This window comes from Pseudophryne corroboree, chromosome 4 (genome assembly GCF_028390025.1).
Source record: "Pseudophryne corroboree isolate aPseCor3 chromosome 4, aPseCor3.hap2, whole genome shotgun sequence".
Lineage (NCBI taxonomy): Eukaryota > Metazoa > Chordata > Amphibia > Anura > Myobatrachidae > Pseudophryne > Pseudophryne corroboree.
In genome coordinates this window covers 17,366,459-17,394,233 of record NC_086447.1, presented here as the reverse complement: position 1 = coordinate 17,394,233, position 27,775 = coordinate 17,366,459, and the positions used below count along the sequence as shown (strand labels likewise).

General features: G+C 36.5%; 8 non-coding genes across 8 annotated transcripts; 7 read left to right on the top strand and 1 right to left on the bottom strand.

Annotated features, from left to right (window-relative positions):
• Positions 1–1,953: 1,953 nt before the first annotated feature.
• TRNAN-GUU (transfer RNA asparagine (anticodon GUU)) lies at positions 1,954–2,027 on the top strand. Its single transcript has one exon. It is a non-coding gene; the product is annotated as a tRNA-Asn (tRNA).
• A 3,427-nt stretch (positions 2,028–5,454) lies between these two features.
• Positions 5,455–5,528, top strand: TRNAN-GUU (transfer RNA asparagine (anticodon GUU)). The gene has a single exon. It is a non-coding gene; the product is annotated as a tRNA-Asn (tRNA).
• A 6,927-nt stretch (positions 5,529–12,455) lies between these two features.
• On the top strand, positions 12,456–12,529 carry TRNAY-GUA (transfer RNA tyrosine (anticodon GUA)). The gene has a single exon. It is a non-coding gene; the product is annotated as a tRNA-Tyr (tRNA).
• Positions 12,530–13,621: 1,092 nt separating this feature from the next.
• TRNAN-GUU (transfer RNA asparagine (anticodon GUU)) lies at positions 13,622–13,695 on the top strand. Its single transcript has one exon. It is a non-coding gene; the product is annotated as a tRNA-Asn (tRNA).
• A 3,429-nt stretch (positions 13,696–17,124) lies between these two features.
• On the top strand, positions 17,125–17,198 carry TRNAN-GUU (transfer RNA asparagine (anticodon GUU)). Its single transcript has one exon. It is a non-coding gene; the product is annotated as a tRNA-Asn (tRNA).
• Positions 17,199–22,960: 5,762 nt separating this feature from the next.
• TRNAN-GUU (transfer RNA asparagine (anticodon GUU)) lies at positions 22,961–23,034 on the top strand. Its single transcript has one exon. It is a non-coding gene; the product is annotated as a tRNA-Asn (tRNA).
• A 3,429-nt stretch (positions 23,035–26,463) lies between these two features.
• On the top strand, positions 26,464–26,537 carry TRNAN-GUU (transfer RNA asparagine (anticodon GUU)). Its single transcript has one exon. It is a non-coding gene; the product is annotated as a tRNA-Asn (tRNA).
• An 835-nt stretch (positions 26,538–27,372) lies between these two features.
• TRNAM-CAU (transfer RNA methionine (anticodon CAU)) lies at positions 27,373–27,444 on the bottom strand. Its single transcript has one exon. It is a non-coding gene; the product is annotated as a tRNA-Met (tRNA).
• Positions 27,445–27,775: the final 331 nt, after the last annotated feature.

Genomic DNA, 27,775 nt, shown 5'->3' with positions numbered 1-27,775 from the left:
ATGGTTTTTCACCTATTACTGATTAAAACTTGCTTCATTGGAAAGGCAGCAAGATGCATCCTCATTACAATGTCCACTGAAATAATACAGGTTGACACCAGGAAACATAAACCTCACTGCATCCTTGCTGCTTTCTCAAGTGGGAATCTGTTTAATGTGAAAACCAGGTGATATCTAATCAGCACACAGGTAAGAAGTTAAGAAAATCTTTATTTAAGGGTGAAGATGTTTCTCACAAAATCGTTGCCCCAATGCATCATTGAAATTCAAGCTGGAAAGATGATTTTGAAATATCAATTGTACATTTTGCATTGCTCTTCTGGTGACAATGTAGCTTGTTTTTGTCAATTACCATTTCAGTAATAGGGTAAAGAAAATTAAGTGGATTTCTGAAAGAAAACAATGCTGTCAATATACTATTAAAACAAATTAAAATGTTAAAAGTTATTGTACTTTAAGTAAAAATAAAAGAGTCAAAATATCAATTCCAGTTTTGGAAGAATTTAATTAACAAAAAAATAAGTGCACATAGCAGAGGATGGTTTTGATCCACCGACCTCTGGATTATGGGCCCAGCACGCTTCCGCTGCGCCACTCTGCTGCCCACGTAAGTTTCAGACATCCTGAAGTACTCACTCATCATGTGAAAGTACCAATGTGTTTCTTCGTTGGTCAATGGAAGAAAAATCTTGCAAAACTCTCCAGATTATTGCCTTTTTAACCTTTTTCTAGGAAACTTTCTAGATGAATGCTTTTTAGCCTTTGTTAGTACATGCTTTTGCAAGTTGTCTCTGTGGTGCAATCGGTTAGCGCATTCGGCTGTTAACCGAAAGGCTGGTGTTTCAATACCACCCAGGGACGTAATTGACCTTGTGATCAAATTTTGCTGATCTTTAAGTAGACAAGTCAAAATTTCAAACCACCTCTTATAGTGTAGGGTACCTGGCCTTCTCTGATGCAATCAGAGTCAGATTTGATTAAGTCATTTTATAAAAACAGGAAGCACAATTTAGCATGGGGTTGCAGAGAAAAAAAAATATGCAGGCAGAGAAATCCAATTGAGTGATTAATCAGCTCTCCATTTTATGGCTTTATTTTTATGCTAACACATTTGCTCTCTGAAAAGTGTCCACAAAGGCAAGTCTCTGATTAACACCTTTGTAGGAATGGTTTTTCACCTATTACTGATTAAAACTTGCTTCATTGGAAAGGCAGCAAGATGCATCCTCATTACAATGTCCACTGAAATAATACAGTTTGACACCAGGAAACATAAACCTCACTGCATCCTTGCTGCTTTCTCTAGTGTGAATCTGTTTAATGTGAAAACCAGGTGATATCTAATCAGCACACAGGTAAGAAGTTAAGAAAATCTTTCTTTAAGGGTGAAGATGTTTCTCACAAAATCGTTGCCCCAATGCATCATTGAAATTCAAGCTGGAAAGATGATTTTGAAATATCAATTGTACATTTTGCATTGCTCTTCTGGTGACAATGTAGCTTGTTTTTGTCAATTACCATTTCAGTAATAGGGTAAAGAAAATTAAGTGGATTTCTGAAAGAAAACAATACTGTCAATATACTATTAAAAAAAATTAAAATGTTAAAAGTTATTGTACTTTAAGTAAAAATAAAAGAGTCAAAATATCAATTCCAGTTTTGGAAGAATTTAATTAACAAAAAAATAAGTGCACACAGCAGAGGATGGTTTCGATCCACCGGCCTCTGGGTTATGGGCCCAGCACGCTTCCGCTGCGCCACTCTGCTGCTCATGTAAGTATAAGAGATCCTGAAGTACTCACTCATCATGTGAAAGTACCAATGTGTTTCTTCGTTGGTCAATGGAAGAAAAATCTTGCAAAACTCTCCAGATTATTGCCTTTTTAACCTTTTTCTAGGAAACTTTCTAGATGAATGCTTTTTTGCATTTGTCAGCACAAACTTTTGCAAGCTGTCTCTGTGGCGCAATCGGTTAGCGCATTCGGCTGTTAACCGAAAGGTTGGTGGTTCAATCCCACCCAGGGACGTAATTGACCTTGTGATCAAATTTTGGTGATCTTTAAGTAGACAAGTCAAAATTTTAAACCACCTCTTATAGTGTAGGGTACCTGGCCTTCTCTGATGCAATCAGAGTCAGATATGATTAAGTCATTTTATAAAAAACAGGAAGCACAATTTAGCATGGGGTTGCAGAGAAAAAAAATTATGCAGGCAGAGAAATCCAATTGAGTGATTAATCAGCTCTCCATTTTATGGCTTTATTTTTATGCTAACACATTTGCTCTCTGAAAAGTGTCCACAAAGCCAAGTCTCTGATTAACACCTTTGTAGGAATGGTTTTTCACCTATTACTGATTAAAACTTGCTTCATTGGAAAGGCAGCAAGATGCATCCTCATTACAATGTCCACTGAAATAATACAGGTTGGCACCAGGAAACATAAACCTCACTGCAGCCTTGCTGCTTTCTCAAGTGGGAATCTGTTTAATGTGAAAACCAGGTGATATCTAATCAGCACACAGGTAAGAAGTTAAGAAAATCTTTCTTTAAGGGTGAAGATGTTTCTCACAAAATCGTTGCCCCAATGCATCATTGAAATTCAAGCTGGAAAGATGATTTTGAAATATCAATTGTACATTTTGCATTGCTCTTCTGGTGACAATGTAGCTTGTTTTTGTCAATTACCATTTCAGTAATAGGGTAAAGAAAATTAAGTGGATTTCTGAAAGAAAACAATGCTGTCAATATACTATTAAAACAAATTAAAATGTTAAAAGTTATTGTACTTTAAGTAAAAATAAAAGAGTCAAAATATCAATTCCAGTTTTGGAAGAATTTAATTAACAAAAAAATAAGTACACATAGCAGAGGATGGTTTCGATCCACCGACCTCTGGGTTATGGGCCCATCACGCTTCCGCTGCGCCACTCTGCTGCTCATGTAAGTGTCAGAGATCCTGAAGTACTCACTCATCATGTGAAAGTACCAATGTGTTTCTTCGTTGGTCAATGGAAGAAAAATCTTGCAAAACTCTCCAGATTATTGCCTTTTTAACCTTTTTCTAGGAAACTTTCTAGATGAATGCTTTTTAGCCTTTGTTAGTACATGCTTTTGCAAGTTGTCTCTGTGGTGCAATCGATTAGCGCATTCGGCTGTTAACCGAAAGGCTGGTGGTTCAATACCACCCAGGGACGTAATTGACCTTGTGATCAAATTTTGCTGATCTTTAAGTAGACAAGTCAAAATTTCAAACCACCTCTTATAGTGTAGGGTACCTGGCCTTCTCTGATGCAATCAGAGTCAGATTTGATTAAGTCATTTTATAAAAAACAGGAAGCACAATTTAGCATGGGGTTGCAGAGAAAAAAAAATATGCAGGCAGAGAAATCCAATTGAGTGATTAATCAGCTCTCCATTTTATGGCTTTATTTTTATGCTAACACATTTGCTCTCTGAAAAGTGTCCACAAAGCCAAGTCTCTGATTAACACCTTTGTTGGAATGTTTTTTCACCTATTACTGATTAAAACGTGCTTCATTGGAAAGGCAGCAAGATGCATCCTCATTACAATGTCCACTGAAATAATACAGGTTGACACCAGGAAACATAAACCTCACTGCATCCTTGCTGCTTTCTCAAGTGGGAATCTGTTTAATGTGAAAACCAGGTGATATCTAATCAGCACACAGGTAAGAAGTTAATAAAATCTTTCTTTAAGGGTGAAGATGTTTCTCACAAAATCGTTGCCCCAATGCATCATTGAAATTCAAGCTGGAAAGATGATTTTGAAATATCAATTGTACATTTTGCATTGCTCTTCTGGTGACAATGTAGCTTGTTTTTGTCAATTACCATTTCAGTAATAGGGTAAAGAAAATTAAGTGGATTTCTGAAAGAAAACAATGCTGTCAATATACTATTAAAACAAATTAAAATGTTAAAAGTTATTGTACTTTAAGTAAAAATAAAAGAGTCAAAATATCAATTCCAGTTTTGGAAGAATTTAATTAACAAAAAAATAAGTGCACATAGCAGAGGATGGTTTCGATCCACCGACCTCTGGGTTATGGGCCCATCACGCTTCCGCTGCGCCACTCTGCTGCTCATGTAAGTGTCAGAGATCCTGAAGTACTCACTCATCATGTGAAAGTACCAATGTGTTTCTTCGTTGGTCAATGGAAGAAAAATCTTGCAAAACTCTCCAGATTATTGCCTTTTTAACCTTTTTCTAGGAAACTTTCTAGATGAATGCTTTTTAGCCTTTGTTAGTACATGCTTTTGCAAGTTGTCTCTGTGGTGCAATCGATTAGCGCATTCGGCTGTTAACCGAAAGGCTGGTGGTTCAATACCACCCAGGGACGTAATTGACCTTGTGATCAAATTTTGCTGATCTTTAAGTAGACAAGTCAAAATTTCAAACCACCTCTTATAGTGTAGGGTACCTGGCCTTCTCTGATGCAATCAGAGTCAGATTTGATTAAGTCATTTTATAAAAAACAGGAAGCACAATTTAGCATGGGGTTGCAGAGAAAAAAAAATATGCAGGCAGAGAAATCCAATTGAGTGATTAATCAGCTCTCCATTTTATGGCATTATTTTTATGCTAACACATTTGCTCTCTGAAAAGTGTCCACAAAGCCAAGTCTCTGATTAACACCTTTGTTGGAATGTTTTTTCACCTATTACTGATTAAAACGTGCTTCATTGGAAAGGCAGCAAGATGCATCCTCATTACAATGTCCACTGAAATAATACAGGTTGACACCAGGAAACATAAACCTCACTGCATCCTTGCTGCTTTCTCAAGTGGGAATCTGTTTAATGTGAAAACCAGGTGATATCTAATCAGCACACAGGTAAGAAGTTAATAAAATCTTTCTTTAAGGGTGAAGATGTTTCTCACAAAATCGTTGCCCCAATGCATCATTGAAATTCAAGCTGGAAAGATGATTTTGAAATATCAATTGTACATTTTGCATTGCTCTTCTGGTGACAATGTAGCTTGTTTTTGTCAATTACCATTTCAGTAATAGGGTAAAGAAAATTAAGTGGATTTCTGAAAGAAAACAATGCTGTCAATATACTATTAAAACAAATTAAAATGTTAAAAGTTATTGTACTTTAAGTAAAAATAAAATAGTCAAAATATCAATTCCAGTTTTGGAAGAATTTAATTAACAAAAAAATAAGTGCACATAGCAGAGGATGGTTTCGATCAACCGGCCTCTGGGTTAAGGGCCCAGCACGCTTCCGCTGCGCCACTCTGCTGCTCATGTAAGTATAAGAGATCCTGAAGTACTCACTCATCATGTGAAAGTACCAATGTGTTTCTTCGTTGGTCAATGGAAGAAAAATCTTGCAAAACTCTCCAGATTATTGCCTTTTTAACCTTTTTCTAGGAAACTTTCTAGATGAATGCTTTTTTGCATTTGTCAGCACGTGCTTTTGCAAGCTGTCTCTGTGGCGCAATCGGTTAGCGCATTCGGCTGTTAACCGAAAGGTTGGTGGTTCAATCCCACCCAGGGACGTAATTGACCTTGTGATCAAATTTTGGTGATCTTTAAGTAGACAAGTCAAAATTTTAAACCACCTCTTATAGTGTAGGGTACCTGGCCTTCTCTGATGCAATCAGAGTCAGATTTGATTAAGTCATTTTATAAAAAACAGGAAGCACAATTTAGCATGGGGTTGCAGAGAAAAAAAATTATGCAGGCAGAGAAATCCAATTGAGTGATTAATCAGCTCTCCATTTTATGGCTTTATTTTTATGCTAACACATTTGCTCTCTGAAAAGTGTCCACAAAGCCAAGTCTCTGATTAACACCTTTGTAGGAATGGTTTTTCACCTATTACTGATTAAAACTTGCTTCATTGGAAAGGCAGCAAGATGCATCCTCATTACAATGTCCACTGAAATAATACAGGTTGGCACCAGGAAACATAAACCTCACTGCATCCTTGCTGCTTTCTCAAGTGGGAATCTGTTTAATGTGAAAACCAGGTGATATCTAATCAGCACACAGGTAAGAAGTTAAGAAAATCTTTCTTTAAGGGTGAAGATGTTTCTCACAAAATCGTTGCCCCAATGCATCATTGAAATTCAAGCTGGAAAGATGATTTTGAAATATCAATTGTACATTTTGCATTGCTCTTCTGGTGACAATGTAGCTTGTTTTTGTCAATTACCATTTCAGTAATAGGGTAAAGAAAATTAAGTGGATTTCTGAAAGAAAACAATGCTGTCAATATACTATTAAAACAAATTAAAATGTTAAAAGTTATTGTACTTTAAGTAAAAATAAAAGAGTCAAAATATCAATTCCAGTTTTGGAAGAATTTAATTAACAAAAAAATAAGTGCACATAGCAGAGGATGGTTTCGATCCACCGACCTCTGGGTTATGGGCCCAGCACGCTTCCGCTGCGCCACTCTGCTGCTCATGTAAGTGTCAGAGATCCTGAAGTACTCACTCATCATGTGAAAGTACCAATGTGTTTCTTCGTTGGTCAATGGAAGAAAAATCTTGCAAAACTCTCCAGATTATTGCCTTTTTAACCTTTTTCTAGGAAACTTTCTAGATGAATGCTTTTTAGCCTTTGTCAGTAGACGCTTTTGCAAGCTGTCTCTGTGGTGCAATCGGTTAGCGCATTCGGCTGTTAACCGAAAGGTTGTTGGTTCAATCCCACCCAGGGAAGTAATTGACCTTGTGATCAAATTTTGGTGATCTTTAAGTAGACAAGTCAAAATTTCAAACCACCTCTTATAGTGTAGGGTACCTGGCCTTCTCTGATGCAATCAGAGTCAGATTTGATTAAGTCATTTTATAAAAACAGGAAGCACAATTTATCATGGGGTTGCAGAGAAAAAAAAATATGCAGGCAGAGAAATCCAATTGAGTGATAAATCAGCTCTCCATTTTATGGCTTTATTTTTATGCTAACACATTTGCTCTCTGAAAAGTGTCCACAAAGGCAAGTCTCTGATTAACACCTTTGTAGGAATGGTTTTTCACCTATTACTGATTAAAACTTGCTTCATTGGAAAGGCAGCAAGATGCATCCTCATTACAATGTCCACTGAAATAATACAGTTTGACACCAGGAAACATAAACCTCACTGCATCCTTACTGCTTTCTCAAGTGGGAATCTGTTTAATGTGAAAACCAGGTGATATCTAATCAGCACACAGGTAAGAAGTTAAGAAAATCTTTCTTTAAGGGTGAAGATGTTTCTCACAAAATCGTTGCCCCAATGCATCATTGAAATTCAAGCTGGAAAGATGATTTTGAAATATCAATTGTACATTTTGCATTGCTCTTCTGGTGACAATGTAGCTTGTTTTTGTCAATTACCATTTCAGTAATAGGGTAAAGAAAATTAAGTGGATTTCTGAAAGAAAACAATGCTGTCAATATACTATTAAAACAAAATAAAATGTTAAAAGTTATTGTACTTTAAGTAAAAATAAAAGAGTCAAAATATCAATTCCAGTTTTGGAAGAATTAAATTAACAAAAAAATAAGTGCACATAGCAGAGGATGGTTTCGATCCACCGACCTCTGGCTTATGTGCCCAGCACGCTTCCGCTGCGCCACTCTGCTGCCCACGTAAGTTTCAGACATCCTGAAGTACTCACTCATCATGTGAAAGTACCAATGTGTTTCTTCGTTGGTCAATGGACGAAAAATCTTGCAAAACTCTCCAGATTATTGCCTTTTTATCCTTTTTCTAGGAAACTTTCTAGATGAATGCTTTTTAGCCTTTGTTAGTACATGCTTTTGCAAGTTGTCTCTGTGGTGCAATCGGTTAGCGCATTCGGCTGTTAACCGAAAGGCTGGTGTTTCAATACCACCCAGGGACGTAATTGACCTTGTGATCAAATTTTGCTGATCTTTAAGTAGACAAGTCAAAATTTCAAACCACCTCTTATAGTGTAGGGTACCTGGCCTTCTCTGATGCAATCAGAGTCAGATTTGATTAAGTCATTTTATAAAAACAGGAAGCACAATTTAGCATGGGGTTGCAGAGAAAAAAAAATATGCAGGCAGAGAAATCCAATTGAGTGATTAATCAGCTCTCCATTTTATGGCTTTATTTTTATGCTAACACATTTGCTCTCTGAAAAGTGTCCACAAAGGCAAGTCTCTGATTAACACCTTTGTAGGAATGGTTTTTCACCTATTACTGATTAAAACTTGCTTCATTGGAAAGGCAGCAAGATGCATCCTCATTACAATGTCCACTGAAATAATACAGTTTGACACCAGGAAACATAAACCTCACTGCATCCTTGCTGCTTTCTCAAGTGTGAATCTGTTTAATGTGAAAACCAGGTGATATCTAATCAGCACACAGGTAAGAAGTTAAGAAAATCTTTCTTTAAGGGTGAAGATGTTTCTCACAAAATCGTTGCCCCAATGCATCATTGAAATTCAAGCTGGAAAGATGATTTTGAAATATCAATTGTACATTTTGCATTGCTCTTCTGATGACAATGTAGCTTGTTTTTGTCAATTACCATTTCAGTAATAGGGTAAAGAAAATTAAGTGGATTTCTGAAAGAAAACAATACTGTCAATATACTATTAAAAAAAATTAAAATGTTAAAAGTTATTGTACTTTAAGTAAAAATAAAATAGTCAAAATATCAATTCCAGTTTTGGAAGAATTTAATTAACAAAAAAATAAGTGCACACAGCAGAGGATGGTTTCGATCCACCGGCCTCTGGGTTATGGGCCCAGCACGCTTCCGCTGCGCCACTCTGCTTCTCATGTAAGTGTCAGAGATCCTGAAGTACTCACTCATCATGTGAAAGTACCAATGTGTTTCTTCGTTGGTCAATGGAAGAAAAATCTTGCAAAACTCTCCAGATTATTGCCTTTTTAACCTTTTTCTAGGAAACTTTCTAGATGAATGCTTTTTAGCCTTTGTTAGTACATGCTTTTGCAAGTTGTCTCTGTGGTGCAATCGATTAGCGCATTCGGCTGTTAACCGAAAGGCTGGTGGTTCAATACCACACAGGGACGTAATTGACCTTGTGATCAAATTTTGCTGATCTTTAAGTAGACAAGTCAAAATTTCAAACCACCTCTTATAGTGTAGGGTACCTGGCCTTCTCTGATGCAATCAGAGTCAGATTTGATTAAGTCATTTTATAAAAAACAGGAAGCACAATTTAGCATGGGGTTGCAGAGAAAAAAAAAATATGCAGGCAGAGAAATCCAATTGAGTGATTAATCAGCTCTCCATTTTATGGCTTTATTTTTATGCTAACACATTTGCTCTCTGAAAAGTGTCCACAAAGCCAAGTCTCTGATTAACACCTTTGTTGGAATGTTTTTTCACCTATTACTGATTAAAACTTGCTTCATTGGAAAGGCAGCAAGATGCATCCTCATTACAATGTCCACTGAAATAATACAGGTTGACACCAGGAAACATAAACCTCACTGCATCCTTGCTGCTTTCTCAAGTGGGAATCTGTTTAATGTGAAAACCAGGTGATATCTAATCAGCACACAGGTAAGAAGTTAATAAAATCTTTCTTTAAGGGTGAAGATGTTTCTCACAAAATCGTTGCCCCAATGCATCATTGAAATTCAAGCTGGAAAGATGATTTTGAAATATCAATTGTACATTTTGCATTGCTCTTCTGGTGACAATGTAGCTTGTTTTTGTCAATTACCATTTCAGTAATAGGGTAAAGAAAATTAAGTGGATTTCTGAAAGAAAACAATGCTGTCAATATACTATTAAAACAAATTAAAATGTTAAAAGTTATTGTACTTTAAGTAAAAATAAAAGAGTCAAAATATCAATTCCAGTTTTGGAAGAATTTAATTAACAAAAAAATAAGTGCACATAGCAGAGGATGGTTTCGATCCACCGACCTCTGGGTTATGGGCCCAGCACGCTTCCGCTGCGCCACTCTGCTGCTCACATAAGTGTCAGAGATCCTGAAGTACTCACTCATCATGTGAAAGTACCAATGTGTTTCTTCGTTGGTCAATGGAAGAAAAATCTTGCAAAACTCTCCAGATTATTGCCTTTTTAACCTTTTTCTAGGAAACTTTCTAGATGAATGCTTTTTAGCCTTTGTCAGTAGATGCTTTTGCAAGCTGTCTCTGTGGTGCAATCGGTTAGCACATTCGGCTGTTAACCGAAAGGTTGTTGGTTCAATCCCACCCAGGGAAGTAATTGACCTTGTGATCAAATTTTGGTGATCTTTAAGTAGACAAGTCAAAATTTCAAACCACCTCTTATAGTGTAGGGTACCTGGCCTTCTCTGATGCAATCAGAGTCAGATTTGATTAAGTCATTTTATAAAAACAGGAAGCACAATTTATCATGGGGTTGCAGAGAAAAAAAAATTATGCAGGCAGAGAAATCCAATTGAGTGATTAATCAGCTCTCCATTTTATGGCTTTATTTTTATGCTAACACATTTGCTCTCTGAAAAGTGTCCACAAAGCCAAGTCTCTGATTAACACCTTTGTAGGAATGGTTTTTCACCTATTACTGATTAAAACTTGCTTCATTGGAAAGGCAGCAAGATGCATCCTCATTACAATGTCCACTGAAATAATACAGTTTGACACCAGGAAACATAAACCTCACTGCATCCTTACTGCTTTCTCAAGTGGGAATCTGTTTAATGTGAAAACCAGGTGATATCTAATCAGCACACAGGTAAGAAGTTAAGAAAATCTTTCTTTAAGGGTGAAGATGTTTCTCACAAAATCGTTGCCCCAATGCATCATTGAAATTCAAGCTGGAAAGATGATTTTGAAATATCAATTGTACATTTTGCATTGCTCTTCTGGTGACAATGTAGCTTGTTTTTGTCAATTACCATTTCAGTAATAGGGTAAAGAAAATTAAGTGGATTTCTGAAAGAAAACAATGCTGTCAATATACTATTAAAACAAATTAAAATGTTAAAAGTTATTGTACTTTAAGTAAAAATAAAAGAGTCAAAATATCAATTCCAGTTTTGGAAGAATTTAATTAACAAAAAAATAAGTGCACATAGCAGAGGATGGTTTCGATCCACCGACCTCTGGGTTATGGGCCCAGCACGCTTCCGCTGCGCCACTCTGCTGCTCACATAAGTGTCAGAGATCCTGAAGTACTCACTCATCATGTGAAAGTACCAATGTGTTTCTTCGTTGGTCAATGGAAGAAAAATCTTGCAAAACTCTCCAGATTATTGCCTTTTTAACCTTTTTCTAGGAAACTTTCTAGATGAATGCTTTTTAGCCTTTGTCAGTAGATGCTTTTGCAAGCTGTCTCTGTGGTGCAATCGGTTAGCACATTCGGCTGTTAACCGAAAGGTTGTTGGTTCAATCCCACCCAGGGAAGTAATTGACCTTGTGATCAAATTTTGGTGATCTTTAAGTAGACAAGTCAAAATTTCAAACCACCTCTTATAGTGTAGGGTACCTGGCCTTCTCTGATGCAATCAGAGTCAGATTTGATTAAGTCATTTTATAAAAACAGGAAGCACAATTTATCATGGGGTTGCAGAGAAAAAAAAATTATGCAGGCAGAGAAATCCAATTGAGTGATTAATCAGCTCTCCATTTTATGGCTTTATTTTTATGCTAACACATTTGCTCTCTGAAAAGTGTCCACAAAGCCAAGTCTCTGATTAACACCTTTGTAGGAATGGTTTTTCACCTATTACTGATTAAAACTTGCTTCATTGGAAAGGCAGCAAGATGCATCCTCATTACAATGTCCACTGAAATAATACAGTTTGACACCAGGAAACATAAACCTCACTGCATCCTTACTGCTTTCTCAAGTGGGAATCTGTTTAATGTGAAAACCAGGTGATATCTAATCAGCACACAGGTAAGAAGTTAAGAAAATCTTTCTTTAAGGGTGAAGATGTTTCTCACAAAATCGTTGCCCCAATGCATCATTGAAATTCAAGCTGGAAAGATGATTTTGAAATATCAATTGTACATTTTGCATTGCTCTTCTGGTGACAATGTAGCTTGTTTTTGTCAATTACCATTTCAGTAATAGGGTAAAGAAAATTAAGTGGATTTCTGAAAGAAAACAATGCTGTCAATATACTATTAAAACAAATTAAAATGTTAAAAGTTATTGTACTTTAAGTAAAAATAAAAGAGTCAAAATATCAATTCCAGTTTTGGAAGAATTTAATTAACAAAAAAATAAGTGCACATAGCAGAGGATGGTTTCGATCCACCGACCTCTGGCTTATGTGCCCAGCACGCTTCCGCTGCGCCACTCTGCTGCCCACGTAAGTTTCAGACATCCTGAAGTACTCACTCATCATGTGAAAGTACCAATGTGTTTCTTCGTTGGTCAATGGACGAAAAATCTTGCAAAACTCTCCAGATTATTGCCTTTTTAACCTTTTTCTAGGAAACTTTCTAGATGAATGCTTTTTAGCCTTTGTTAGTACATGCTTTTGCAAGTTGTCTCTGTGGTGCAATCGGTTAGCGCATTCGGCTGTAAACCGAAAGGCTGGTGTTTCAATACCACCCAGGGACGTAATTGACCTTGTGATCAAATTTTGCTGATCTTTAAGTAGACAAGTCAAAATTTCAAACCACCTCTTATAGTGTAGGGTACCTGGCCTTCTCTGATGCAATCAGAGTCAGATTTGATTAAGTCATTTTATAAAAACAGGAAGCACAATTTAGCATGGGGTTGCAGAGAAAAAAAAATATGCAGGCAGAGAAATCCAATTGAGTGATTAATCAGCTCTCCATTTTATGGCTTTATTTTTATGCTAACACATTTGCTCTCTGAAAAGTGTCCACAAAGGCAAGTCTCTGATTAACACCTTTGTAGGAATGGTTTTTCACCTATTACTGATTAAAACTTGCTTCATTGGAAAGGCAGCAAGATGCATCCTCATTACAATGTCCACTGAAATAATACAGTTTGACACCAGGAAACATAAACCTCACTGCATCCTTGCTGCTTTCTCAAGTGTGAATCTGTTTAATGTGAAAACCAGGTGATATTTAATCAGCACACAGGTAAGAAGTTAATAAAATCTTTCTTTAAGGGTGAAGATGTTTCTCACAAAATCGTTGCCCCAATGCATCATTGAAATTCAAGCTGGAAAGATGATTTTGAAATATCAATTGTACATTTTGCATTGCTCTTCTGATGACAATGTAGCTTGTTTTTGTCAATTACCATTTCAGTAATAGGGTAAAGAAAATTAAGTGGATTTCTGAAAGAAAACAATACTGTCAATATACTATTAAAAAAAATTAAAATGTTAAAAGTTATTGTACTTTAAGTAAAAATAAAATAGTCAAAATATCAATTCCAGTTTTGGAAGAATTTAATTAACAAAAAAATAAGTGCACATAGCAAAGGATGGTTTCGATACACCGACCTCTGGGTTATGGGCCCAGCACGCTTCCGCTGCGCCACTCTGCTGCTCACATAAGTGTCAGAGATCCTGAAGTACTCACTCATCATGTGAAAGTACCAATGTGTTTCTTCGTTGGTCAATGGAAGAAAAATCTTGCAAAACTCTCCAGATTATTGCCTTTTTAACCTTTTTCTAGGAAACTTTCTAGATGAATGCTTTTTAGCCTTTGTCAGTAGATGCTTTTGCAAGCTGTCTCTGTGGTGCAATCGGTTAGCGCATTCGGCTGTTAACCGAAAGGTTGGTGGTTCAATCCCACCCAGGGACGTAATTGACCTTGTGATCAAATTTTGGTGATCTTTAAGTAGACAAGTAAAAATTTCAAACCACCTTTTATGGTGTAGGGTACCTGGCCTTCTCTGATGCAATCAGAGTCATATTTGATTAAGTCATTTTATAAAAAACAGGAAGCACAATTTAGCATTGGGGTTGCAGAGAAAAAAAATTATGCAGGCAGAGAAATCCAATTGAGTGATTAATCAGCTCTCCATTTTATGGCTTTATTTTTATGCTAACACATTTGCTCTCTGAAAAGTGTCCACAAAGCCAAGTCTCTGATTAACACCTTTGTAGGAATGGTTTTTCACCTATTACTGATTAAAACTTGCTTCATTGGAAAGGCAGCAAGATGCATCCTCATTACAATGTCCACTGAAATAATACAGGTTGACACCAGGAAACATAAACCTCACTGCATCCTTGCTGCTTTCTCAAGTGGGAATCTGTTTAATGTGAAAACCAGGTGATATCTAATCAGCATACAGGTATGAAGTTAAGAAAATCTTTCTTTAAGGGTGAAGATGTTTCTCACAAAATCGTTGCCCCAATGCATCATTGAAATTCAAGCTGGAAAGATGATTTTGAAATATTAATTGTACATTTTGCATTGCTCTTCTGGTGACAATGTAGCTTGTTTTTGTCAATTACCATTTCAGTAATAGGGTAAAGAAAATTAAGTGGATTTCTGAAAGAAAACAATGCTGTCAATATACTATTAAAACAAATTAAAATGTTAAAAGTTATTGTACTTTAAGTAAAAATAAAAGAGTCAAAATATCAATTCCAGTTTTGGAAGAATTTAATTAACCAAAAAATAAGTGCACATAGCAGAGGATGGTTTCGATCCACCGACCTATGGGTTATGAGCCCAGCACGCTTCCGCTGCGCCACTCTGCTGCTCATGTAAGTGTCGGAGATCCTGAAGTACTCACTCATCATGTGAAAGTACCAATGTGTTTCTTCGTTGGTCAATGGAAGAAAAATCTTGCAAAACTCTCCAGATTATTGCCTTTTTAACCTTTTTCTAGGAAACTTTCTAGATGAATGCTTTTTAGCCTTTGTTAGTACATGCTTTTGCAAGTTGTCTCTGTGGTGCAATCGATTAGCGCATTCGGCTGTTAACCGAAAGGCTGGTGGTTCAATACCACCCAGGGACGTAATTGACCTTGTGATCAAATTTTGCTGATCTTTAAGTAGACAAGTCAAAATTTCAAACCACCTCTTATAGTGTAGGGTACCTGGCCTTCTCTGATGCAATCAGAGTCAGATTTGATTAAGTCATTTTATAAAAAACAGGAAGCACAATTTAGCATGGGGTTGCAGAGAAAAAAAAATATGCAGGCAGAGAAATCCAATTGAGTGATTAATCAGCTCTCCATTTTATGGCTTTATTTTTATGCTAACACATTTGCTCTCTGAAAAGTGTCCACAAAGCCAAGTCTCTGATTAACACCTTTGTTGGAATGGTTTTTCACCTATTACTGATTAAAACTTGCTTCATTGGAAAGGCAGCAAGATGCATCCTCATTACAATGTCCACTGAAATAATACAGGTTGACACCAGGAAACATAAACCTCACTGCATCCTTGCTGCTTTCTCAAGTGGGAATCTGTTTAATGTGAAAACCAGGTGATATCTAATCAGCACACAGGTAAGAAGTTAATAAAATCTTTCTTTAAGGGTGAAGATGTTTCTCACAAAATCGTTGCCCCAATGCATCATTGAAATTCAAGATGGAAAGATGATTTTGAAATATCAATTGTACATTTTGCATTGCTCTTCTGGTGACAATGTAGCTTGTTTTTGTCAATTACCATTTCAGTAATAGGGTAAAGAAAATGAAGTGGATTTCTGAAAGAAAACAATGCTGTCAATATACTATTAAAACAAATTAAAATGTTAAAAGTTATTGTACTTTAAGTAAAAATAAAAGAGTCAAAATATCAATTCCAGTTTTGGAAGAATTTAATTAACAAAAAAATAAGTGCACATAGCAGAGGATGGTTTCGATCCACCGACCTCTGGGTTATGGGCCCAGCACGCTTCCGCTGCGCCACACTGCTGCTCATGTAAGTGTCAGAGATCCTGAAGTACTCACTCATCATGTGAAAGTACCAATGTGTTTCTTCGTTGGTCAATGGAAGAAAAATCTTGCAAAACTCTCCAGATTATTGCCTTTTTAACCTTTTTCTAGGAAACTTTCTAGATGAATGCTTTTTAGCCTTTGTCAGTACATGCTTTTGCAAGCTGTCTCTGTGGTGCAATCGAATAGCGCATTCGGCTGTTAACTGAAAGGTTGGTGGTTCAATCCCACCTGGGGACGTAATTGACCTTGTGATCAAATTTTGCTGATCTTTAAGTAGACAAGTCAAAATTTCAAACCACCTTTTATGGTGTAGGGTACCTGGCCTTCTCTGATGCAATCAGAGTCATATTTGATTAAGTCATTTTATAAAAAACAGGAAGCACAATTTAGCATTGGGGTTGCAGAGAAAAAAAATTATGCAGGCAGAGAAATCCAATTGAGTGATTAATCAGCTCTCCATTTTATGGCTTTATTTTTATGCTAACACATTTGCTCTCTGAAAAGTGTCCACAAAGCCAAGTCTCTGATTAACACCTTTGTAGGAATGGTTTTTCACCTATTACTGATTAAAACTTGCTTCATTGGAAAGGCAGCAAGATGCATCCTCATTACAATGTCCACTGAAATAATACAGGTTGACACCAGGAAACATAAACCACACTGCATCCTTGCTGCTTTCTCAAGTGGGAATCTGTTTAATGTGAAAACCAGGTGATATCTAATCAGCACACAGGTAAGAAGTTAAGAAAATCTTTCTTTAAGGGTGAAGATGTTTCTCACAAAATCGTTGCCCCAATGCATCATTGAAATTCAAGCTGGAAAGATGATTTTGAAATATCAATTGTACATTTTGCATTGCTCTTCTGGTGACAATGTAGCTTGTTTTTGTCAATTACCATTTCAGTAATAGGGTAAAGAAAATTAAGTGGATTTCTGAAAGAAAACAATGCTGTCAATATACTATTAAAACAAATTAAAATGTTAAAAGTTATTGTACTTTAAGTAAAAATAAAAGAGTCAAAATATCAATTCCAGTTTTGGAAGAATTTAATTAACAAAAAAATAAGTGCACATAGCAGAGGATGGTTTCGATCCACCGACCTCTGGGTTATGGGCCCAGCACGCTTCCGCTGCGCCACTCTGCTGCTCATGTAAGTGCCAGAGATCCTGAAGTACTCACTCATCATGTGAAAGTACCAATGTGTTTCTTCGTTGGTCAATGGAAGAAAAATCTTGCAAAACTCTCCAGATTATTGCCTTTTTAACCTTTTTCTAGGAAACTTTCTAGATGAATGCTTTTTAGCCTTTGTCAGCACATGCTTTCGCAAGCTGTCTCTGTGGCGCAATCGGTTAGCGCATTCGGCTGTTAACCGAAAGGTTGGTGGTTCAATACCACCCAGGGACGTAATTGACCTTGTGATCAAATTTTGCTGATCTTTAAGTAGACAAGTCAAAATTTCAAACCACCTCTTATAGTGTAGGGTACCTGGCCTTCTCTGATGCAATCAGAGTCAGATTTGATTAAGTCATTTTATAAAAAACAGGAAGCACAATTTAGCATGGGGTTGCAGAGAAAAAAAAATATGCAGGCAGAGAAATCCAATTGAGTGATTAATCAGCTCTCCATTTTATGGCTTTATTTTTATGCTAACACATTTGCTCTCTGAAAAGTGTCCACAAAGCCAAGTCTCTGATTAACACCTTTGTTGGAATGTTTTTTCACCTATTACTGATTAAAACTTGCTTCATTGGAAAGGCAGCAAGATGCATCCTCATTACAATGTCCACTGAAATAATACAGGTTGACACCAGGAAACATAAACCTCACTGCATCCTTGCTGCTTTCTCAAGTGGGAATCTGTTTAATGTGAAAACCAGGTGATATCTAATCAGCACACAGGTAAGAAGTTAATAAAATCTTTCTTTAAGGGTGAAGATGTTTCTCACAAAATCGTTGCCCCAATGCATCATTGAAATTCAAGCTGGAAAGATGATTTTGAAATATCAATTGTACATTTTGCATTGCTCTTCTGGTGACAATGTAGCTTGTTTTGTCAATTACCATTTCAGTAATAGGGTAAAGAAAATTAAGTGGATTTCTGAAAGAAAACAATGCTGTCAATATACTATTAAAACAAATGAAAATGTTAAAAGTTATTGTACTTTAAGTAAAAATAAAAGAGTCAAAATATCAATTCCAGTTTTGGAAGAATTTAATTAACAAAAAAATAAGTGCACATAGCAAAGGATGGTTTCGATACACCGACCTCTGGGTTATGGGCCCAGCACGCTTCCGCTGCGCCACTCTGCTGCTCACATAAGTGTCAGAGATCCTGAAGTACTCACTCATCATGTGAAAGTACCAATGTGTTTCTTCGTTGGTCAATGGAAGAAAAATCTTGCAAAACTCTCCAGATTATTGCCTTTTTAACCTTTTTCTAGGAAACTTTCTAGATGAATGCTTTTTAGCCTTTGTCAGTAGATGCTTTTGCAAGCTGTCTCTGTGGTGCAATCGGTTAGCGCATTTGGCTGTTAACCGAAAGGTTGGTGGTTCAATCCCACCCAGGGACGTAATTGACCTTGTGATCAAATTTTGGTGATCTTTAAGTAGACAAGTCAAAATTTCAAACCACCTTTTATGGTGTAGGGTACCTGGCCTTCTCTGATGCAATCAGAGTCATATTTGATTAAGTCATTTTATAAAAAACAGGAAGCACAATTTAGCATTGGGGTTGCAGAGAAAAAAAATTATGCAGGCAGAGAAATCCAATTGAGTGATTAATCAGCTCTCCATTTTATGGCTTTATTTTTATGCTAACACATTTGCTCTCTGAAAAGTGTCCACAAAGCTAAGTCTCTGATTAACACCTTTGTAGGAATGGTTTTTCACCTATTACTGATTAAAACTTGCTTCATTGGAAAGGCAGCAAGATGCATCCTCATTACAATGTCCACTGAAATAATACAGGTTGACACCAGGAAACATAAACCTCACTGCATCCTTGCTGCTTTCTCAAGTGGGAATCTGTTTAATGTGAAAACCAGGTGATATCTAATCAGCACACAGGTAAGAAGTTAAGAAAATCTTTCTTTAAGGGTAAAGATGTTTCTCACAAAATCGTTGCCCCAATGCATCATTGAAATTCAAGCTGGAAAGATGATTTTGAAATATTAATTGTACATTTTGCATTGCTCTTCTGGTGACAATGTAGCTTGTTTTTGTCAATTACCATTTCAGTAATAGGGTAAAGAAAATTAAGTGGATTTCTGAAAGAAAACAATGCTGTCAATATACTATTAAAACAAATTAAAATGTTAAAAGTTATTGTACTTTAAGTAAAAATAAAAGAGTCAAAATATCAATTCCAGTTTTGGAAGAATTTAATTAACCAAAAAATAAGTGCACATAGCAGAGGATGGTTTCGATCCACCGACCTATGGGTTATGGGCCCAGCACGCATCCGCTGCGCCACTCTGCTGCTCATGTAAGTGTCAGAGATCCTGAAGTACTCACTCATCATGTGAAAGTACCAATGTGTTTCTTCGTTGGTCAATGGAAGAAAAATCTTGCAAAACTCTCCAGATTATTGCCTTTTTAACCTTTTTCTAGGAAACTTTCTAGATGAATGCTTTTTAGCCTTTGTTAGTACATGCTTTTGCAAGTTGTCTCTGTGGTGCAATCGGTTAGCGCATTCGGCTGTTAACCGAAAGGCTGGTGGTTCAATACCACCTAGGGACGTAATTGACCTTGTGATCAAATTTTGCTGATCTTTAAGTAGACAAGTCAAAATTTCAAACCACCTCTTATAGTGTAGGGTACCTGGCCTTCTCTGATGCAATCAGAGTCAGATTTGATTAAGTCATTTTATAAAAAACAGGAAGCACAATTTAGCATGGGGTTGCAGAGAAAAAAAAATATGCAGGCAGAGAAATCCAATTGAGTGATTAATCAGCTCTCCATTTTATGGCTTTATTTTTATGCTAACACATTTGCTCTCTGAAAAGTGTCCACAAAGCCAAGTCTCTGATTAACACCTTTGTTGGAATGGTTTTTCACCTATTACTGATTAAAACTTGCTGCATTGGAAAGGCAGCAATATGCATCCTCATTACAATGTCCACTGAAATAATACAGGTTGACACCAGGAAACATAAACCTCACTGCATCCTTGCTGCTTTCTCAAGTGGGAATCTGTTTAATGTGAAAACCAGGTGATATCTAATCAGCACACAGGTAAGAAGTTAAGAAAATCTTTCTTTAAGGGTGAAGATGTTTCTCACAAAATCGTTGCCCCAATGCATCATTGAAATTCAAGCTGGAAAGATGATTTTGAAATATTAATTGTACATTTTGCATTGCTCTTCTGGTGACAATGTAGCTTGTTTTTGTCAATTACCATTTCAGTAATAGGGTAAAGAAAATTAAGTGGATTTCTGAAAGAAAACAATGCTGTCAATATACTATTAAAACAAATTAAAATGTTAAAAGTTATTGTACTTTAAGTAAAAATAAAAGAGTCAAAATATCAATTCCAGTTTTGGAAGAATTTAATTAACCAAAAAATAAGTGCACATAGCAGAGGATGGTTTCGATCCACCGACCTATGGGTTATGGGCCCAGCACGCTTCCGCTGCGCCACTCTGCTGCTCATGTAAGTGTCGGAGATCCTGAAGTACTCACTCATCATGTGAAAGTACCAATGTGTTTCTTCGTTGGTCAATGGAAGAAAAATCTTGCAAAACTCTCCAGATTATTGCCTTTTTAACCTTTTTCTAGGAAACTTTCTAGATGAATGCTTTTTAGCCTTTGTTAGTACATGCTTTTGCAAGTTGTCTCTGTGGTGCAATCGATTAGCGCATTCGGCTGTTAACCGAAAGGCTGGTGGTTCAATACCACCCAGGGACGTAATTGACCTTGTGATCAAATTTTGCTGATCTTTAAGTAGACAAGTCAAAATTTCAAACCACCTCTTATAGTGTAGGGTACCTGGCCTTCTCTGATGCAATCAGAGTCAGATTTGATTAAGTCATTTTATAAAAAACAGGAAGCACAATTTAGCATGGGGTTGCAGAGAAAAAAAAATATGCAGGCAGAGAAATCCAATTGAGTGATTAATCAGCTCTCCATTTTATGGCTTTATTTTTATGCTAACACATTTGCTCTCTGAAAAGTGTCCACAAAGCCAAGTCTCTGATTAACACCTTTGTTGGAATGGTTTTTCACCTATTACTGATTAAAACTTGCTTCATTGGAAAGGCAGCAAGATGCATCCTCATTACAATGTCCACTGAAATAATACAGTTTGACACCAGGAAACATAAACCTCACTGCATCCTTGCTGCTTTCTCAAGTGGGAATCTGTTTAATGTGAAAACCAGGTGATATCTAATCAGCACACAGGTAAGAAGTTAATAAAATCTTTCTTTAAGGGTGAAGATGTTTCTCACAAAATCGTTGCCCCAATGCATCATTGAAATTCAAGATGGAAAGATGATTTTGAAATATCAATTGTACATTTTGCATTGCTCTTCTGGTGACAATGTAGCTTGTTTTTGTCAATTACCATTTCAGTAATAGGGTAAAGAAAATTAAGTGGATTTCTGAAAGAAAACAATGCTGTCAATATACTATTAAAACAAATTAAAATGTTAAAAGTTATTGTACTTTAAGTAAAAATAAAAGAGTCAAAATATCAATTCCAGTTTTGGAAGAATTTAATTAACAAAAAAATAAGTGCACATAGCAGAGGATGGTTTCGATCCACCGACCTCTGGGTTATGGGCCCAGCACGCTTCCGCTGCGCCACACTGCTGCTCATGTAAGTGTCAGAGATCCTGAAGTACTCACTCATCATGTGAAAGTACCAATGTGTTTCTTCGTTGGTCAATGGAAGAAAGATCTTGCAAAACTCTCCAGATTATTGCCTTTTTAACCTTTTTCTAGGAAACTTTCTAGATGAATGCTTTTTAGCCTTTGTCAGTACATGCTTTTGCAAGCTGTCTCTGTGGTGCAATCGAATAGCGCATTCGGCTGTTAACCGAAAGGTTGGTGGTTCAATCCCACCTGGGGACGTAATTGACCTTGTGATCAAATTTTGGTGATCTTTAAGTAGACAAGTAAAAATTTCAAACCACCTTTTATGGTGTAGGGCACCTGGCCTTCTCTGATGCAATCAGAGTCATATTTGATTAAGTCATTTTATAAAAAACAGGAAGCACAATTTAGCATTGGGGTTGCAGAGAAAAAAAATTATGCAGGCAGAGAAATCCAATTGAGTGATTAATCAGCTCTCCATTTTATGGCTTTATTTTTATGCTAACACATTTGCTCTCTGAAAAGTGTCCACAAAGCCAAGTCTCTGATTAACACCTTTGTAGGAATGGTTTTTCACCTATTACTGATTAAAACTTGCTTCATTGGAAAGGCAGCAAGATGCATCCTCATTACAATGTCCACTGAAATAATACAGGTTGACACCAGGAAACATAAACCTCACTGCATCCTTGCTGCTTTCTCAAGTGGGAATCTGTTTAATGTGAAAACCAGGTGATATCTAATCAGCACACAGGTAAGAAGTTAATAAAATCTTTCTTTAAGGGTGAAGATGTTTCTCACAAAATCGTTGCCCCAATGCATCATTGAAATTCAAGCTGGAAAGATGATTTTGAAATATCAATTGTACATTTTGCATTGCTCTTCTGATGACAATGTAGCTTGTTTTTGTCAATTACCATTTCAGTAATAGGGTAAAGAAAATTAAGTGGATTTCTGAAAGAAAACAATACTGTCAATATACTATTAAAAAAAATTAAAATGTTAAAAGTTATTGTACTTTAAGTAAAAATAAAATAGTCAAAATATCAATTCCAGTTTTGGAAGAATTTAATTAACAAAAAAATAAGTGCACATAGCAAAGGATGGTTTCGATACACCGACCTCTGGGTTATGGGCCCAGCACGCTTCCGCTGCGCCACTCTGCTGCTCACATAAGTGTCAGAGATCCTGAAGTACTCACTCATCATGTGAAAGTACCAATGTGTTTCTTCGTTGGTCAATGGAAGAAAAATCTTGCAAAACTCTCCAGATTATTGCCTTTTTAACCTTTTTCTAGGAAACTTTCTAGATGAATGCTTTTTAGCCTTTGTCAGTAGATGCTTTTGCAAGCTGTCTCTGTGGTGCAATCGGTTAGCGCATTCGGCTGTTAACCGAAAGGTTGGTGGTTCAATCCCACCCAGGGACGTAATTGACCTTGTGATCAAATTTTGGTGATCTTTAAGTAGACAAGTAAAAATTTCAAACCACCTTTTATGGTGTAGGGTACCTGGCCTTCTCTGATGCAATCAGAGTCATATTTGATTAAGTCATTTTATAAAAAACAGGAAGCACAATTTAGCATTGGGGTTGCAGAGAAAAAAAATTATGCAGGCAGAGAAATCCAATTGAGTGATTAATCAGCTCTCCATTTTATGGCTTTATTTTTATGCTAACACATTTGCTCTCTGAAAAGTGTCCACAAAGCCAAGTCTCTGATTAACACCTTTGTAGGAATGGTTTTTCACCTATTACTGATTAAAACTTGCTTCATTGGAAAGGCAGCAAGATGCATCCTCATTACAATGTCCACTGAAATAATACAGGTTGACACCAGGAAACATAAACCTCACTGCATCCTTGCTGCTTTCTCAAGTGGGAATCTGTTTAATGTGAAAACCAGGTGATATCTAATCAGCACACAGGTATGAAGTTAAGAAAATCTTTCTTTAAGGGTGAAGATGTTTCTCACAAAATCGTTGCCCCAATGCATCATTGAAATTCAAGCTGGAAAGATGATTTTGAAATATTAATTGTACATTTTGCATTGCTCTTCTGGTGACAATGTAGCTTGTTTTTGTCAATTACCATTTCAGTAATAGGGTAAAGAAAATTAAGTGGATTTCTGAAAGAAAACAATGCTGTCAATATACTATTAAAACAAATTAAAATGTTAAAAGTTATTGTACTTTAAGTAAAAATAAAAGAGTCAAAATATCAATTCCAGTTTTGGAAGAATTTAATTAACCAAAAAATAAGTACACATAGCAGAGGATGGTTTCGATCCACCGACCTATGGGTTATGAGCCCAGCACGCTTCCGCTGCGCCACTCTGCTGCTCATGTAAGTGTCGGAGATCCTGAAGTACTCACTCATCATGTGAAAGTACCAATGTGTTTCTTCGTTGGTCAATGGAAGAAAAATCTTGCAAAACTCTCCAGATTATTGCCTTTTTAACCTTTTTCTAGGAAACTTTCTAGATGAATGCTTTTTAGCCTTTGTTAGTACATGCTTTTGCAAGTTGTCTCTGTGGTGCAATCGATTAGCGCATTCGGCTGTTAACCGAAAGGCTGGTGGTTCAATACCACCCAGGGACGTAATTGACCTTGTGATCAAATTTTGCTGATCTTTAAGTAGACAAGTCAAAATTTCAAACCACCTCTTATAGTGTAGGGTACCTGGCCTTCTCTGATGCAATCAGAGTCAGATTTGATTAAGTCATTTTATAAAAAACAGGAAGCACAATTTAGCATGGGGTTGCAGAGAAAAAAAAATATGCAGGCAGAGAAATCCAATTGAGTGATTAATCAGCTCTCCATTTTATGGCTTTATTTTTATGCTAACACATTTGCTCTCTGAAAAGTGTCCACAAAGCCAAGTCTCTGATTAACACCTTTGTTGGAATGGTTTTTCACCTATTACTGATTAAAACTTGCTTCATTGGAAAGGCAGCAAGATGCATCCTCATTACAATGTCCACTGAAATAATACAGGTTGACACCAGGAAACATAAACCTCACTGCATCCTTGCTGCTTTCTCAAGTGGGAATCTGTTTAATGTGAAAACCAGGTGATATCTAATCAGCACACAGGTAAGAAGTTAATAAAATCTTTCTTTAAGGGTGAAGATGTTTCTCACAAAATCGTTGCCCCAATGCATCATTGAAATTCAAGATGGAAAGATGATTTTGAAATATCAATTGTACATTTTGCATTGCTCTTCTGGTGACAATGTAGCTTGTTTTTGTCAATTACCATTTCAGTAATAGGGTAAAGAAAATGAAGTGGATTTCTGAAAGAAAACAATGCTGTCAATATACTATTAAAACAAATTAAAATGTTAAAAGTTATTGTACTTTAAGTAAAAATAAAAGAGTCAAAATATCAATTCCAGTTTTGGAAGAATTTAATTAACAAAAAAATAAGTGCACATAGCAGAGGATGGTTTCGATCCACCGACCTCTGGGTTATGGGCCCAGCACGCTTCCGCTGCGCCACACTGCTGCTCATGTAAGTGTCAGAGATCCTGAAGTACTCACTCATCATGTGAAAGTACCAATGTGTTTCTTCGTTGGTCAATGGAAGAAAAATCTTGCAAAACTCTCCAGATTATTGCCTTTTTAACCTTTTTCTAGGAAACTTTCTAGATGAATGCTTTTTAGCCTTTGTCAGTACATGCTTTTGCAAGCTGTCTCTGTGGTGCAATCGAATAGCGCATTCGGCTGTTAACTGAAAGGTTGGTGGTTCAATCCCACCTGGGGACGTAATTGACCTTGTGATCAAATTTTGCTGATCTTTAAGTAGACAAGTCAAAATTTCAAACCACCTTTTATGGTGTAGGGTACCTGGCCTTCTCTGATGCAATCAGAGTCATATTTGATTAAGTCATTTTATAAAAAACAGGAAGCACAATTTAGCATTGGGGTTGCAGAGAAAAAAAATTATGCAGGCAGAGAAATCCAATTGAGTGATTAATCAGCTCTCCATTTTATGGCTTTATTTTTATGCTAACACATTTGCTCTCTGAAAAGTGTCCACAAAGCCAAGTCTCTGATTAACACCTTTGTAGGAATGGTTTTTCACCTATTACTGATTAAAACTTGCTTCATTGGAAAGGCAGCAAGATGCATCCTCATTACAATGTCCACTGAAATAATACAGGTTGACACCAGGAAACATAAACCACACTGCATCCTTGCTGCTTTCTCAAGTGGGAATCTGTTTAATGTGAAAACCAGGTGATATCTAATCAGCACACAGGTAAGAAGTTAAGAAAATCTTTCTTTAAGGGTGAAGATGTTTCTCACAAAATCGTTGCCCCAATGCATCATTGAAATTCAAGCTGGAAAGATGATTTTGAAATATCAATTGTACATTTTGCATTGCTCTTCTGGTGACAATGTAGCTTGTTTTTGTCAATTACCATTTCAGTAATAGGGTAAAGAAAATTAAGTGGATTTCTGAAAGAAAACAATGCTGTCAATATACTATTAAAACAAATTAAAATGTTAAAAGTTATTGTACTTTAAGTAAAAATAAAAGAGTCAAAATATCAATTCCAGTTTTGGAAGAATTTAATTAACAAAAAAATAAGTGCACATAGCAGAGGATGGTTTCGATCCACCGACCTCTGGGTTATGGGCCCAGCACGCTTCCGCTGCGCCACTCTGCTGCTCATGTAAGTGCCAGAGATCCTGAAGTACTCACTCATCATGTGAAAGTACCAATGTGTTTCTTCGTTGGTCAATGGAAGAAAAATCTTGCAAAACTCTCCAGATTATTGCCTTTTTAACCTTTTTCTAGGAAACTTTCTAGATGAATGCTTTTTAGCCTTTGTCAGCACATGCTTTCGCAAGCTGTCTCTGTGGCGCAATCGGTTAGCGCATTCGGCTGTTAACCGAAAGGTTGGTGGTTCAATACCACCTAGGGACGTAATTGACCTTGTGATCAAATTTTGCTGATCTTTAAGTAGACAAGTCAAAATTTCAAACCACCTCTTATAGTGTAGGGTACCTGGCCTTCTCTGATGCAATCAGAGTCAGATTTGATTAAGTCATTTTATAAAAAACAGGAAGCACAATTTAGCATGGGGTTGCAGAGAAAAAAAAATATGCAGGCAGAGAAATCCAATTGAGTGATTAATCAGCTCTCCATTTTATGGCTTTATTTTTATGCTAACACATTTGCTCTCTGAAAAGTGTCCACAAAGCCAAGTCTCTGATTAACACCTTTGTTGGAATGGTTTTTCACCTATTACTGATTAAAACTTGCTGCATTGGAAAGGCAGCAAGATGCATCCTCATTACAATGTCCACTGAAATAATACAGGTTGACACCAGGAAACATAAACCTCACTGCATCCTTGCTGCTTTCTCAAGTGGGAATCTGTTTAATGTGAAAACCAGGTGATATCTAATCAGCACACAGGTAAGAAGTTAAGAAAATCTTTCTTTAAGGGTGAAGATGTTTCTCACAAAATCGTTGCCCCAATGCATCATTGAAATTCAAGATGGAAAGATGATTTTGAAATATCAATTGTACATTTTGCATTGCTCTTCTGGTGACAATGTAGCTTGTTTTTGTCAATTACCATTTCAGTAATAGGGTAAAGAAAATTAAGTGGATTTCTGAAAGAAAACAATGCTGTCAATATACTATTAAAACAAATTAAAATGTTAAAAGTTATTGTACTTTAAGTAAAAATAAAAGAGTCAAAATATCAATTCCAGTTTTGGAAGAATTTAATTAACAAAAAAATAAGTGCACATAGCAGAGGATGGTTTCGATCCACCGACCTCTGGGTTATGGGCCCAGCACGCTTCCACTGCGCCACTCTGCTGCTCATGTAAGTGTCAGAGATCCTGAAGTACTCACTCATCATGTGAAAGTACCAATGTGTTTCTTCGTTGGTCAATGGAAGAAAAATCTTGCAAAACTCTCCAGATTATTGCCTTTTTAACCTTTTTCTAGGAAACTTTCTAGATGAATGCTTTTTAGCCTTTGTCAGTAGATGCTTTTGCAAGCTGTCTCTGTGGTGCAATCGAATAGCGCATTCGGCTGTTAACCGAAAGGTTGGTGGTTCAATCCCACCAAGGGACGTAATTGACCTTGTGATCAAATTTTGCTGATCTTTAAGTAGACAAGTCAAAATTTCAAACCACCTTTTATGG